Genomic DNA, 17251 nt, shown 5'->3' on the forward strand with positions numbered 1-17251 from the left:
CCACTGAGTTTTCCAAAGGACCTTGGGGTGGGGGTGGAGAATAAAAACTAGTTTAGCTTTAATATTATAGGAATGGAACTAACTGAAGTGATTCTTTATTCCTATCTGAATTGTTTATATATCATATGAACTTATTATATTATATAATTTAATATATAAGAGAGCTTATATAATTCAAACCAATCTAATAACAGTTGTTGCAACGTACCCACCATGTATCAAGAGCCATACCAGGTACTTTACGTTTACTGTTCTATTTAACCAAAACTACATCATGGCACAGGCATGATTGAGCCTGTCTTGCAGATGAGATAAATGAGACTTATAAGAATACACCCTGGCTGGTGAGTCTCAGTGGATTGATCAATGGCCTGAAGATCAAAAGGTCACCAGTTCAATTCCCAGACGGGGCACATGCCTGGGTTGCAGGGCAGGTCCCCAGTTGGGAGCGTGCAAGAGGCAACCAATTGACATCTCTCACACCAATGTTTCTCTTCCTCTCTTTCTCCCTCCCTTCCCCTCTCTCTAAAAATAAGTAAATAAAATTTTTTGTTTAAGAATAAATAAGTTGCCAAAACCTTTAGCTTCTAGTTAGCTGGCTCCTTTCATTTCAATCTAATCCACAGATACCACTAAATTAATATTCCAAAATACAACTCCCTCATAAAAATCATTCACTATTTGACTCTATCAAATTAAATGTACCTTCAAAGCCTGTAACAGTCTGCTGCACATTAATTTTTACCCATGAATTCTTGTCTCCAGCCAAGCATGTTACTATGCTTCAGCCATGCTACCTCCACCTCCTCACTTTCCTAAATTTTTGTCTCTATCTAGTCTGTTTTCTCAGCTCAGAGGAAACCCTCTAATCAAGTATACTCTTCTCACCTCATCAGTGACTGTTTATGTACTGTTCATTTTTCAAGTCTGTCTCAAAGACACTCTTCCTTTAGAAAACTTTCCTGACACAAGAAAATTCTATCTCTGCCTTTTTTACATGGAACTTAACTGCAAAGGAAAATGAAATATTTGGCTTTGCTCCCAGTAAATTGAAAGTTCCTTGAAAAGCAATAACCGCATATGACTTAACCCTTATAGCACTTAGCATGGTTCCTTGCAAACACTAGGTATGCAAAAAGTATTTTTTATTTGAACTGAAGTAACCTGAAAAAGAATCCAATCCTTCCTTCACAGTAGAGATAATAAGTGACTAAAGACACATAATTTTTTTAATTTTGTAATATGATTTTTCCCTGAAGACATATTATTGTATGAATACTAAAGTTATATTACATCTCATTTCCTATACGGATTAGCTGGCTAAAAATTGTGACAGAGTTTAGGAAATAATTATGACAAATTATAAAAAAAATTGATGTTCTCGATTCAATTATTTCACTTGTAGGAATCCCCTAAGCATCCAAACTATGAAAAAAAACTAAATGCAAGAAAATATTAATGCCCTGACCAGTGTGCCTCAGTTGGTTGGGTGGCATCCCACAAAGCAAAACGATGCTGGCTCAATTCCAGGTCAGGACGCATGCCTAGGTTGAGGGTTCGGTCCCAGGTCACGGTGTGTATGAGAGGCAAACAATTGATGATTTTCTTGCACACTGATGTTTCTCTCCCTCTCTTTCTTCCTCCCTTACCCTCTCTCTAAAAACAAATAAATAAAATCTTTGGGGAAAAAAAGAAAAAAACAGAAAATATTAATTGCAGCATTATTTAAAATAACAGTCACAGGGCTTTTCCATTCCCCATCAAAATGCCAATGGTGTTTTTTTTTGAAACCTGAATAAATGTAGTAGAACTTGAATAGAACTATATGCAGCTAATATTGAAATATTTCAATATTAGCTGCATATAGTTCTATTCAAGTTCTACTATGTTTATAGCAGCACAATTTACAATAGCCAAGTTCTGGAAGCAACCTAAGTGCCCATCAGCAAACGAGTGGATCCAAAAACTATGGTATATTTACACAATGGAATTCTACGCAGCAGAGAGAAAGAAGGAGCTTATACCATTTGCAACAGCATGGATGGAACTGGAGAGCATTATGCTAAGTGAAATAAGCCAGGTGGTGAGGGACAAATACCATATGATCTCACCTTTAACTGGAACATAATCAATAGAAGAAAAAAGCAAACAAAATATAACCAGAGACATTGAAGTTAAGAACAATCTAACAATGGGCAGGGGGGAGTGGGGAGGGGACAGTGAGGAGAGGGGATTACAGGTACTACTATAAAGGACACATGGACAAAATCAAGGGGGAGGAAGATGGGGGAGGGAGGGGGTTCGGCTGGGGTGGGGTGGAGGGATGGGGAGAAAAGGCACACAACTGTAATTGAATAACAATACAAAATTAAAATTTTTTAAAAAAGAAATATTATGAAAAATAAAAATTGAGATAAACTTGTTTACACATTCTCAACAATTTAAAATATATATAATGTCATGTAAGTATTTCAAAATACTAGGAAAAAATATTGTAACCCATCTGACCAAAAAAGAACAATATCTTATTATTCAAAGACCTCTTAAAATTTGGCAAGGAAGGAGAGATAACAATTAAATATGGGGGGAAATATAAGTAGGGAAATCAGAAAAAATGCAAGTGACAAATAAGTATGCATGAAAAGATGCTCAACTTCAGAAGTAGGTGAAAAAAACAACCAAACACTTTTTGTCTCTCTTCAAACCGACAAAGGTATAAGCAAGCTATAGACTGCTACCTTTTTGGTAAATAATCTGGCAGTACCTCTCAAAATTTTAAATGCTTATAGCCCCAACCCAAGAATCCCACTTCTAGGACTGTACAGGGTGGGGCAAAAGTAGATTTACAGTGGTGAGTATGCAAAACACAGAGTTTATTCTTGTATTATTATTTATCAATTATTGTATTATTTTCCATACAAATGAGTATAAATCTACTTTTGACCCACTCTGTATTTCATAGAAATAAAGGAATCTGCAATTAGGGCTGTATCTTTTAAATATTTCTAGCAAAACATGGTACTAAAAATAAATTGAATGTATATCAATAGAGAAATAGGTAAATTAATTTTAGTATAGCCACAATATTATGTAGCCACTAATAAGAATGAGTTAGGTCTATAGATATATTGAAGCAGTGATCTTCTATGCCTGAGGGGGGTGGTTATAAATTTTGCTGCCCAGTCCTCATCCCAAACAATTAATTCAGACCCATCAGTACTTTTAAAGCTCCTTGTTGATTCCAATGTACAGCCAAGATTGCAAGCTGTTTTCATGGAATGTCAATAATATATTAAGTAAAAAGGCCATTATGAATATATTGTGAACCAGGAAAGAAGGAAGGGAGGGAGAGAGAAAGGTAGGGAAGAAAGAGAGAAAAAGAAAGAGAGAGAGAGAGAACCAGAGGAAGGAAGGAATCAAAAGAGGTTTTGCCCTGACTGGTATGGCTCAGTGGACTGAGTGCCGGCCTGTGAACCAAGGGGTGGCTGGTTCAATTCCCAGTCAGGGAGCACGCCTGGGTTGTGGGCCAGGTCCCCAGTAGGGAGTGCATGAGAGGCAACCACATATTGATCTTTCTCTCCCTCTCTTTATCCCTCCCTTCCCCTCTCTAAAACTAAATAAATTTTTTTTAATTTTTTAAAAGAAAGCCCTGGCTGGTGTGGCTCAGTGGATTGAGGTCAGCCTGTGAACCAAAGGGCTGCCCATTGAATTCCCAGTCAGGGCACATGCCTGGGTTGCAGGCCAGGTTCCCAGAAGGGAGAGCGCAAGAGGCAAACACACATTGATGTTTCTCTCCCTCCCTTCCTCTCTCTCTAAAAATACATAAGCAAAATTAAAAAAAATAAAATTTAAAAGAAGAAAGAAAGCTGCTCTGAGGTCTTGAAGGTGAGAATTGTTTGATTTAAGATTTTATTTATTTATTTATATTTAGACAGAAGGGAAGGGACTTAGAAGAGAGAGAAAGAAACATCAATATGTGGTTGCTTCTTGCATGCCCCACACCAGGGACCTGGCATGCAACCCAGGCATGTGCCCTGACTGAGAATCACATCAGTAACCCTTTGGCCAGTGCTCAATCCACTGAGCCACAGCAGCCAGCGCTGTTTTTAAGGTAAGAGCTAACTAGGTCTCCTCTTCTCTGCATATAGAGAAAGCGCTCAACAGCATCTCTCCCATATGTTCCAAGAAGGTAGTCAGGATGAGTTATGTCCCAGAGAGTGGCACAGAGTAAGGAAGCCCAGGAGAGCAGTGCTCTTGTACCTCAGCTGTGGTCTTCCATTTCTTCTCCAGAAAGGCACAAATCTCATCTGTATACCAGCTTTCAGAGCACAGAAAGGACAGGCTTTCTTCGGTGGCAATAATTACAGCCTTTCTTAAACAAACAACAAAGACTGAATGGCCATCTGCTAGTAGAAAAGACTCATTCTTTCTTCAGAAGGTTGTGTCATATTTAACATTTGCTCTATAAAGAGTTATAAGTGCCTAGCCAGAAACTGTGCTAGTGATTCAAATGCAAAGAGAAAGGGGGAAGTACTGGTCTTGATTCCTCCCAACCCACAAACTCCATAATTCTATGACTTTTTTAATAACTAGAAAAAAAGAAACAGGTGCTATGGCAAAATCTAAAAGGTGACAAGAACCCTAGGCATTTTGAGGAATCTTGGCAAATGTGTGTGCATGTGGTATGTGTGTATAGGTGCCTTCATAGAAAGCAACAAAATGAAAAAGTACAGTGAGTCATAGACAAAGAAGAGGTTAAAATAATTCTAATAAGTTAAAAGGCCTTCTATTGAACTTCTAAACACCACACACTTATGTAACATATCAGACAAGTGATTAAGATGGGGTCTTGCTGAATGCCATGAACATACGTGCACATATGTGCAAACCCACAACAAGCATGGCAAACAAAGCAGGTAAAGAGGTGGTAAAACTTACCAGTTTTCTCCTATTATGCAGGGATAATTCAGTTGATTAATATTCTTTAAACCCTGTCTTTCATAATTCCTCCTGAAATGAAATAAGGAAAACAAAATATTTTTAAATACAAAATTTTTTAAAACTCCGATTTAGACATTGGTAACCAGTTTTCTGTTTAAATAGTTCCACCCTTTTAATGTTGGTCCTTGGATTTTTTTAAACCCTTTCATTGTCTGTAATTTTGCATGTCCTTTTCAATACTTTTGTCATTCTCTGGCCAAGTATGGCAGAAGTAAGCCTACTTGCCATTTCTATTTTAATCAGTAATTGCCATGGCACCTTAGAACTATATTTGAACGGATTCCAAAACATGATTATTATAGAAGAAAAGTATTTTAGTTAATATAAATAAATGGCATACTTTAAGACATATGACCTGATATTAATTTTAAGCTTAAACTTTTGTATCATAAAAATAAAAAAGTATTTTAATTTTGGTATACATACCTTAAATATATTCAATTTTTACTTGTTAATTATATCTCAATAAAGCTGGGGAGAAAAGAAAATGTAAAAGTCTTTAACAAGTTGTGTCAAATCAAAGCAAGTTAGTCTTTGGTTCTAATGCTCTTCTGCTGAAGTAATAAACATTATTGAGTGAAGACCTATTTTGTGAGTTGATATATCTAAAAATTTGGGGTCTGCTTCTTTTTACTCCTTTAATGAATACATATATCATATCTCTGAGTACACTTGGGCAAGTCACTTGATTTTATTTTCATTGGAAAGTAGTAATAATTTTATCCCGGTAATTATTGTGATGTTTCATTTTCTTTATCAACTTGGCTACACCATGGTATCTAATTGTGTGGCCAAATACCAGCCTAGGTATTGTTGTAAGGGTGTTTTTTCAAATGTGATTAACATTTAAATCAGTAGACTTTTAGTAAAGAAGATTATCCTGCATAATATGGGTAGGACTAATACAATCAGTGGAAGGCCTTAAAAGAAAAGAGTGAGGTTCCCAGAAGAAGGAATTCTGCCTCCAGACTGTCTTCCGACTCGAGACTGTGAGAATGACTCCTGCCAGTGTTTCCAGCCTGCTGGCCTGCCCTCAAAACTTCAGGTTAACCAGGCCTCACAATCTCATGAGCCCATTCCTTAAAATAAATCTCTCTCTCTTTCTCTTTCCCTATACATACAATTTATTTTGATCAATAGATTAGACTATAGATAGATATACAGAGATAGATGAATAGGTGATAGGTAAGTAGATGATAGATAGATGATTAGATGATAGACTAGATAGATGATAGATAGATGATAGATTAGATAGATAGATAGATCCTATTGATTACCTTTCTCTGGAGAACCCTGACTACTACAATTACCTTCCTTGTAATGATCTCAAAGATGGGAATGTGCTTTAAGTTTAGAAAAGTTTAGGTATATAAGAAGACCACTGCTCATTTATCACTCTTAAGGGATAAACTTCCTTTGAAGATCTCACTATGTCCTCTCTCCCTCCCTCAACATCCACCTTAAATAACTAACAACAAAGGTGAGGCAAAAAACTCCTGTAATCAAATAAACTTAAGCTAGTAACTATTAAACTCTGGCTTGCTTTTAAAGGTTTGCTTGTTGCAAATAGATTTTCCACTGACCTCAAACATTTACCATAAACCCCCCTACCTCCTGTAATGATTCATTTCTCCTCTTATAACATGTTACAGAAGCTTAGACTGTAAAATCATGGAGCACAAAATTCTGCACATGGTGGGTTTCAGACTTGAAAGCTTTGGGATTTTTATCTACCTGACATAAGATTTTGAAGTGATAACTGAATGACTATAATTGAATTTGCCATCAATGAATACTCAGAGGTGTTATTAAAAGTTTTCCATTTCACTGAATTTCTGGTGATTAATCTCATTCATTTAGCAATTTAATAAGTGGACAATAAAGCCAGCAGCCTCCAACTATGGAAGAGTTCCAAACTTTGGCAATTAGCATGACATCAGTTTGTTTAGCCACTATACTAACCACTGAAATACACACCAGGGATTCAAAGGCCAGAGGCAGGTGAAACCTCACCCATGAATATTAAGTAAATTGGTACCAGGCCATGAACTCCCAAAATGCCCAATCTATAGCCTAGAACTAACTTAATGTTCAGAAATAGCTGACTCAACCCCTCCTCATTTGACTTTTCTACTGGTTGAATAAAAGTTCAAAGCAAAAAATATATATAAACCATACTTTACAGATTGTTTGTATGAGGTAACCTCTTTCACTAAGGCAAAAATATAAGGTTTGTAACCAGTCAGTTTTTTAAAAGATTTTATTTATTTATTTTGAGGGGGGGGAAGGTAGAAAGAGAAGGAGAGAAACATCAATGTGTGAGAGATATAGCAATTGGTTGCCTGTCGCTCACCCCCAACTAGGGACCTAGCCCACAACCCAGGCATGCACCCTGACTGGGAATCAAGCCGGCAACCCTTTGATTCACAGGCTTTTGGTTCACAGGCTGGCACTCAATCCACTGAGCCACACCATCCAGGGAAAGAGTTTAAATCTCTTTAAAAGAATTTTGACCACCTGAAGCAAAAATAATAATACATAGTGGAATTTATAACATGCAGGAGTAAAATATATAAAAATAATAAGAAAAAGGCTGGTAAAAAGTAGTACTTTGAAAGATTCTTATATTATACAGGCAGTGGTATAATATATTTGATGTTATACTACATTAAAGATATATATGTGTCTATATAGGAAGGTGTCCATCCATGTAAGATGAAAAAATAGAGGCATTTATTGAGGCAGATTCAAGATAGAAGAAACATTGTAAATAGAAAAATGACACCTCAGTCTCCTTCAAAGTAGGGACATTAGGACCTCATACAATTCTCCCACTCGCCATCAGCTGCCCTGTCGCTTTTTCCTGAAATCGATGATCTGAAATCTCTACCCTTTCAAAGGTGATTTTAGTTTTGGGAAAAGTTAGAAGTCGCAGGTTGCCAAATCTGGGCTGTAGGGGGCACTGAGTCACCTGGGTGATTTAATGTTTTGTTAAAAACCTGCACGAGACTTGATGCATGAACGGGCATATTACCATGAAGTTGCCAATTACCAGTTGCCCGTAGCTGCAGCCTTCTGAATCATCCGAATAGTTTCTGCAGAGTAATTTTCAAGCTTAATGCAAAATTTGATGTAGATTCATTGCTCTACTCACTCAGTCATTTTGAATGCAGGACCACACAGTACACACAGTCATCACTCAGCAACGTCTACCGTCCCCACTGACTAGTACAGTGAAGTTGTCATTGTCACACACACCCATTCCAATCCACTCTCCTGTCTGCCAGGTTATGTCAACATCATGCAAACTGTTCTAATTATATTAATAATGGCTGGACTTTTCCAAGACAAACCTCATATTCTACAGGCTAGAGAAACAGCTAAAATAAAGTGGCATAGCTAATAAGGTAATAGTAGAGATAAAATATTTTTTTAATTCAATCCAAATTCAAAAAGAAAGAAAACATACAAAAAACTTAGGATAAGAAGCAAACAGCAAAATGGTGGATTTAAACCAAGCCCCATCAGTAATTATATTAAATATAAATGGCCTAACTTGTATTCAGAATATATGAAGAACTCTTACAACTCAACAATAAAAAGCCAAATAACCCAACAGAAAAATGGGCAATAAACGCATGAATGTATTTTCAACACAATTGGCCTTCAAGGAAGTAAAAATCAAAATCACAATGAGACACCACTTCACATTCTTTGTAATGAGTTAACTGGAAAAAGACAATGTCAAATGTCAAAAAGGATGTGAAGAAATTAGAGCCCTCATATATTATTGATAGGAATGTAAAATGGTGCAATTTGGCAGTTCATCAAAATCTTAAACACAGAGTTATCATAACCCAGAAAATTCACTCATATCCTCAAGAAAACTGAAAATATGTCCACACAAAAACTTGTACACACCCTGGTTGGTGTGGCTCAGTAGACTGAGTGCTGGCCTGCAAACCAAAGGGTCACAGGTTCAATTCCCAGTCAGAGCAAATGTCTGGGTTGTGGACCAGGTCCCCAGTAGGGGGCATGGGACAGGCAATTACACATCGATGTTTCTTTCCCTCTTTTTCTCCTTCCCTTCCCCCTCTCTAAAAATAAATAAATGCAATCTTTAAAAAAAAACTTGTACACAAATATTTATTGCAGCATTATTCATAATAGCCAAAAAGTAGAAACAACCAAAATGTCTATCAATTGTCAAATGGATAAACAAAACATAGTATGCCCATAAAATGGATATTATTAAGTAATAAAGGAATTAAGTACTGAAATATAATACAACCTGTATCCACCTTTGCAGTGTAAGAGATGGAGAGACCGTCTGTGGAGTTTGACATTGAGGAGAAAAGGGTATGGGGCCAGCTAATGTTATAGGCCCTGGTGGAGTTCCACCAATGCAAGGCAATAAATATGCTGCAGGCTGTAACCATTATAAATGCTACCAACATAACAGGGGTCCTCCATGCAATTATTAGAATCACAGAACAAAGAGAGTAGGCAAAAAAATAAGGCATGGGAAAATGATCCCAAAGGCCAGTCCCAACAGTGCCAGCCACTGTTAATAGCTTGCTTGGGCGGACCTATAAGTTGGGTGGGGTGGAGCCTCAAGGAATCACCAGGGTGGAGCAAACAGTGTTAGCCAGGTTGAAGAATTCTCATATATGACACTTCCCGGCCTGCTCTGTGGTTTTCTTGGGGGAAGATTCAGAAAAGGAACAAGGGCTTCTCCTCTCCATTTTGTCTGGGAGAAAGCTGTCCTCCAGCTCTTGTCTTGATGCCAGACACTTCACTTCTTCCCTTTGTGCCACTGGTGCCTTTCAAGCTGCTACCCCAGTGCTGGAGCTCAGAGGGAGTAAGTCTGCATAAGTCCATGTGTGGGTTCTTTAAGAGGAACTGCTTGGGGCTCTAGAAGTTACTTCTACCAACTCAATCCCTGCTGGGTTTTGCAGCCAGAAATTGTGGGGACTCATTTTTCAGGCACTGGAACTGGGCTGGGGGGCCTGCTGTGAGGCTGAAACCCCTCGCTTCTGAGATAACCCTCCCAAATTTTTATCCACCACACACGAGTGTAGGACTAGCCCATTCCATGTCTCCACCCCTCCTTCCAGTCTGGATGGATGTGGTTCCTATAATTCCGTAGTTGTCAGACTTCCATTTAACTTGATTTCTGATGGTTCTGAGTGATGGTTGTTCTATAGTTTAGTTGTAATTTTGTGTTTTTTATTTTTTTTATATATATATTTATTGATTATGCTATTACAGTTGTCCCATTTCCCCCCCTTCACTCCACTCCATCCTGCCCACCCCCTCCCTCCCACATTCCCCCCCTATAGTTCATGTCCATGTGTCATACTTACAAGTTCTTTGGCTTCTACATTTCCTACACTAGTCTTACCCTCCCCCTGTCTATTTTCCACCTATCATCTATACTACATATTCTCTGTACCTTTCCCCCCTCTCTCCCCGTCCCACTCCCCTATTGATAACCCTCCATGTGATCTCCATTTCTGTGGCTCTGATTCTGTTCTAGTTGTTTGCTTAGTTTTCTTTTGTTTTGGTTTTAGGTGTGGTTGTTAATAACTGTGAGTTTGCTGTCATTTTTACTGTTCATAATTTTGATCTTCTTTTTCTTAGATAAGGCCCTTTAACATTTCATATAATAATGGCTTGGTGATGACGAACTCCTTTAACTTGACCTTATCTGAGAAGCACTTTATCTGCCCTTTCATTCTAAATGATAGCTTTGCTGGATACAGTAATCTTGGATGTAGGCCCTTGCCTTTCATGACTTGGAATACTTCTTGCCAGCCCCTTCTTGCCTGTAAGGTCTCTTTGGAGAAATCAGCTGACAGTCTTATGGGAACCCCTTTGTAGGTAACTGTGTTCTTTTCTCTTGCTGCTTCTAAGATTCTCTCCTTCTGTTTCATCTTGGCTAATGTAATTATGATGTGCCTTGGTGTGTTCCTCCTTGGGTGACACTTCTTTGGGACTCTCTGAGCTTCCTGGACTTCCTGGAAGTCTATTTCCTTTGCCAGATCAGGGAAGTTCTCCTTCATTATTTGTTCAAATAAGTTTTCAATTTTTTGTTCTTCCTCTTCTCCTTCTGGCACCCCTATAATTCGGATGTTGGAACGTTTCAAGATGTCCTGGAGGTTCCTAAGCCTCTCCTCATTTTTCTGAATTCTTGTTTCTTCATTCTTTTCTGGTTGGATGTTTCTTTCTTCCTTCTGGTCCACACTGTTGATTTGAGTCCCAGTTTCCTTCGCATCACTATTGGTTCCCTGTACATTTTCCTTTGTTTCTCTTAGCATAGCCTTCATTTTTTCATCTACTTTTCGACCAAATTCAACCAATTCTGTGAGCGTCTTAATAACCAGTGTTTTGAACTGTGCATCCGATAGGTTGGCTATCTCTTCCTCGCTTTGTTGTATTTTTTCTGGAGCTTTGTAGTGTTCTGTCATTTGGGCCTTTTTTTTTTTTTGTCTTGGCACGTCTGTTACTTAAAGGGGCGGAGCCTTAGGGTAACGCTGATCAAGCTGATCACTGCGCTATGATGCTGTACATGGGGGAGGGGCCAAGAGGGAGCAATGGCCCCAGCTCCACTCTCCACTGGATTCCCGTCACCCCCTCCGCTACCCACAATCAAACTGGGCCCCTCTGGTGCTGGTTCCCAAGTGGGTGGGCTTGTGCACACTCCAGGCCCCTGTGGTCTCTCCAACGACCTGTCCTATGAGGCTGGGAGTCTCTCCTGCTGCTGCCCCAACCTCCACGGGCATTTTCAATCAGAGGTTTGAGGCTTTATTTCCCCATGCTGGAGCCCTGGGTTATGCGGTCTCCTTTGCTCCCCTCTGTTTGTCCGGTTTATCTGTGCGTGAATGTGGGGCCATGGGGTGCTACCCGCCACTCTGCCTGCCCCGTTCTCCACCACTCTGAGTGTGGCCCTCCCAGTTTATCTGTGTGGGAATGTGGGGCCGCGGGGTCTGCCAGTGGTCAGACTGCCTGCCCCTTTTGTCCCACACTCTACCAGTCTCAGTCCCGCCACGGCAACGCAAGCCCTCTCCACCCCCGTGCCCATCTCTGCCTCTCCTACAGGTCTGGGTGTATGTTTTTTTTTTTATCTACTTGGTGTCAGACTTCCTTGTCTTTTGATTTTCTGTCAGTTCTGGTTGTGCAAGGAGACGCAGTGTGCCTACCTACACCGCCATCTTGGTTCTCAGTTTAGTTGTAATTTTGATGTGGTTTTCTGAGGAGGTGAGCCATGTTTACCTATACCTCCACCTTGAGCAGAAGTCCACACATGAGATATTAAACGTATGTGTATTTTCTCTGTCTGTGGCAGAGGAAGAAAGCAGAAGATGAAGCCAAAAATTTCCAAACACGAGAAAGACTAGAAGTGCTGTCACTGATTTAAAGATGTACAGGGTTGCATGAGAAAGAATGCAAGTGACTTAAGAAGCTGAACTTGCCCCAAGCCCACAAACAGCAAGCAAATGAAGACCTCAGTCCTACAAGCACAAGAAACTGAATTCTGACAATAATAGAAATGAACTTGGACAAAGGCCCTGAGTTCCAGATGAGAACTCAGCTGGCCAACGCCTTGACCTGTGATATCCTAAGTATGGAACCAGTTGAAACTTCCTAGACTTCTAACCTACAGATCTAAGTAAATATATAGGTGCTGTGATAATTTGTTATGCAGCAGTAAACTAATATACCTTTAAAATATTCCATTGATCATAACTTACTTAAGATTGTTGCCCATATTTTACCCTAATGAATAATGATACTGTATAAGCAATCGAAAGTCCAAAGTCTCTAACCCTAACCCTCTTTTCTAACCTGCCTCTCTCTAAGTGAGAGTTCAAAAATAAAATTATCCAGTAAACAGAATACTAATATTTTAATGGTTTTGATTCATAATGTTAGATTGCTGCCTAACATGATTATATCCATTCAAATTCTATCTCAAAAGTTTACCCAAAGAGCCCTGGCCAGGTCCCTTAGCTGGCTGGAGCATCATATGGTACAACAAAAAGTTGCAGGTTCCATCCCCTATAGTGGCACTTATGGGAGGCAACAGATGGATGTTTCTCTTTCACATTGATGTTTCTTTTTTTTAGAATCAATTTTAAAAATCCTCTAATGAGGATTTTTTTAAAAGTTCACCCAAAGAGAATTTTGTTTAAACTTCAATACCAACCAAATTATGTAACATATGACTAACTATATCTTACTTTAACCTGAGGAGCCCTCAATTTTGATACCACATAACCTACAATTTGAACTTCTAAGCTTTGGTCAGCTTTGTCTTCGGTGGGAACAAAGCTACAATAATAATTATTCATTCTCTAAACCTAGCCGACAGTAAGGTTGTAATGTTTAACAAATTTCATTGAAAATTGGAAGACAATATAAGATAATTACAATGCAAGAAAGGGTACTTTTAAAATCGACTGCAAATCCAAGTAGTCTGGTTCTAAAATCCCCTGTCTTAACCCAGAGCAGGCATACAGTCAGGAAATATTACTTCTCACTGCCTGGCTGCCTTTGAATTTCAGTGTAGCTGAAGAGGCCTCACAGTCACTGTGTCACTCACAGCACAGAGGTAAGAGGCAGAGTCTTTCACCTGGAACTCCTTCAAAAGAAGGTAACTATATGTATCAGAGCAACTAAGGAATGAGGAGAAAGGACCTCCTTTCTCCAAACCATCCAGAACATTGTAAGAGAGAAATATGGGTGTTCTGCCATCACATTGGTGGTACCAGAACAGCCCATTGAACTCAGATGTCTGGTAGCTGCAGTTGACCTGCACAGAGACTCCTTCCACAGCTGTCACCTTAGCAGACTGCTGAACGCTTTGTCCCACCGTGCCTATCAGAAGACACATGACCGTTACCAAGGCAACACTCCTGGAAGCTACATCATTATTTAAAAAGTTAGTTTCCATATAGTCACAAAAAAACTGCCATTGGTAGAAAAGTGTCTTAGATAGAAATAAACTGTGCTAAAAAAAGTAGGAAAAGCACAAGGACTGGGATGAGGACAAAGACAGTTAGCACCACATCAGGAAAATGTATATGGGGAAAGATTCTTTTATTAAAAGTGTGAGAAGTTGATGAATAGAACCAAGATGGCGGCGTAGGTAGACACACTGCGCCTCCTCGCACAACCAGAACTGACAGAAAATCGAACGGCAAGGAAGTCCAACACCAAGGAAATAGAAAATAAACATTTATCCAGACCGGTAGGAGGGGCGGAGACGGGCACACGGGGCGGAGAGGAATCGCGTTGCCGTGGCGGGACCAAGACTGGTAGAGTGAGGGACCAACAGGGCAGGCAGTCTGACCACTAGCAGACCCTGGGGCCCCACAATCGCGCAGATAAACTGAGAGGGCCAGACTCAGAGTGGTGGAGAACGGGGCAGGCACAGTGGCGGGTAGCACCCGATGGCCCCACATTCACGCACAGATAAACTGGACAAACAGAGGGGAGCAAAGGAGACCGCGTAACCCAGGGCTCCAGCGTGGGGAAATAAAGCCTCAAACCTCTGATTGAAAATGCCCTTGGGGGTTGGGGCAGCAGCAGGAGAGACTCCAACCTCACAGGAGAGATTGCTGGAGAGACCCACAGGGGCCTAGGGCGTGCACAAGCCCACCCACTTGGGAACCAGCACCAGAGGGGCCCAATTTGATTGTGGGTAGCCGAGGGAGTGGCTAAAACCTGGTGGAGAGTGGAGCGGGCGCCATTGCTCCCTCTCGGCCCCTCCCCCACATACAGCATCACAGCGCAGCAACCATTGTTCCCCACCCCTGGTGAACACCTACAGCTCCGCCCCTTTAAGTAACAGACATGCCAAGACCAAAAAAAAATGACTCAAATGACAGAACACTACAAAGCTCCAGAAAAAATACAACTAAGCGAGGAAGAGATAGCCAACCTATCGGATGCACAGTTCAAAACACTGGTTATCAAGACGCTCACAGAATTGGTTGAATTTGGTCAAAAACCAGATGAAAAAATGAAGGCTATGCTAAGAGAAACAAAGGAAAATGTACAGGGAACCAATAGTGATGCGAAGGAAACTGGGACTCAAATCAACAGTGTGGACCAGAAGGAAGAAAGACACATCCAACCAGAAAAGAATGAAGAAACAAGAATTCAGAAAAATGAGGAGAGGCTTAGGAACCTCCAGGACATCTTGAAACGTTCCAACATCTGAATTCTAGGGGTGCCAGAAGGAGAAGAGGAAGAACAAAAAATTGAAAACTTATTTGAACAAATAATGAAGGAGAACTTCCCTGATCTGGCAAAGGAAATAGACTTCCAGGAAGTCCAGGAAGCTCAGAGAGTCCCAAAGAAGCTGGACCCAAGGAGGAGCACACCAAGGCACACCATAATTACATTAGCCAAGATGAAACAGAAGGAGAGAATCTTAGAAGCAGCAAGAAAAAAGAACACAGTTACCTACAAAGGAGTTCCCATAAGGCTGTCAGCTGATTTCTCCAAAGAGACCTTACAGGCAAGAAGGGGCTGGCAAGAAGTATTCCAAGTCATGAAAGGCAAGAACCTACATCCAACATTACTGTATCCAGCAAAGCTATCATTTAGAATGGAATGGCAGATAAAGTGTTTCTCAGATAAGGTCAAGTTCAAGGAGTTCATCATCACCAAGCCCTTATTATATGAAATGTTAAAGGGACTTACCAAAGAAAAAGAAGATCAAAAATAGGAACAGTAAAAATGACAGCAAACTCACAGTTATTAACGACCACACCTAGAACAAAAACAAGAGCAAACTAGGCAAACAACTAGAACAGGAACAGAACCATAGAGATGGAGATCACATGGAGGGTTATCAATAGGGGAGTGGGAGGGGGAGGGGGGGGAAGGTACAGAGAATATGTAGTATAGATGATAGGTGGAAAATAGACAGGGGGAGGGTAAGACTAGTGTAGGAAATGTAGAAGCCAAAGAACTTGTAAGTATGACCCATGGACATGAACTATAGGGGGGGAATGTGGGAGGGAGCGGGTGGGCAGGATGGAGTGGAGTGAGGGGGGGGAAATGGGACAACGGTAATAGCATAATCAATAAATATATCAAAAAAAAGTGTGAGAAGTTGCAACCATTTAATTTAGCTGTAAGAAAGTGATTTTGAAAATTCCCAACTATGTTTCCTATTTAACTTGAGACTCACCTCCCATTGTCAGAAAAACATAAAGAAGGAAAACTCCCCACATCGGAGGCAGGATACCATGAGCCAGGCACTGCATCCTGCTCCTGAGCCACTGGAGCCAGCAGGTCACTCCCTCCCTCCTGTGTGTGAGGGATGAAGTTCAATCTGGATACAACCCCCAGAAAATACACAAGGGGAGGAGCTCCTTTCCTGAATGGGCGACTTTGAGCTTCCCCCTAAGCTGCTCTGGGTCTTCTTATTCAAGTGGATTTACATGAATATTTTCTACATGTAAATCCACGGGTTTTAGTCCAAGTGATTCTGTGGACATTGAACAATGGAATTGTGTGTAAAGAACAGAGATGAGAAATGGGAAAATGACATAAAGCAAAGGCAGAAGTGGTCGATTTCTCTATAATGAGTTTCTCTTTCTATGCACATGTTGTATGTGTGTGTGTGTGTGCTAGTGATGATAGTGGTGATTTTTGTGACATTACTGAAGAGATGGAAAAGGTTTTCCACCACCTAAATGTATCTCCCAACAGTCAATGAGATTTTTTTATAATTTTTTAAAGATTTTATTTATTTACTTTTAGAGAGAGGGACGGGAGGGGGAAAGACAGGGAGAGAAACATCAATCTTGGTTGCCTCTTGTGCACCCCTTACTGGGGACCTGGCCCACAACCCAGTCATGTGCCCTGACTGGGAATCAAACCTGTGACCCTTTTGCTCACAGGGTGGCACTCAATCTACTGAGCCACACCAGTCAGGGCAAGATATCTTTTAAATATCTAAAGAAGTTCAATATATGTATGAATATAGAGAAAGAAATGTGAAACCGGAAAGGAAACTATTAACTTTACTTACTTCAGAAGGTAGAAATTTAGAGAAAGTCATGAAAATGTTAAGCTTTTTTCATATCTCTGTTTCATTTGACTTTTCACTTTTTATGTAACAAAATGAGAACTCGAAGAAAGGAAATGGGAAGAAAGGAAGAAGAGGCTAAAACTACAAGGGAAGGAAGGAAGGAAGGAAGGAAGGAAGGGAAGCCATACTTCAAACTAT

The sequence above is a fragment of the Desmodus rotundus genome, chromosome 7, assembly GCF_022682495.2.
Source record: "Desmodus rotundus isolate HL8 chromosome 7, HLdesRot8A.1, whole genome shotgun sequence".
Taxonomy (NCBI): domain Eukaryota; kingdom Metazoa; phylum Chordata; class Mammalia; order Chiroptera; family Phyllostomidae; genus Desmodus; species Desmodus rotundus.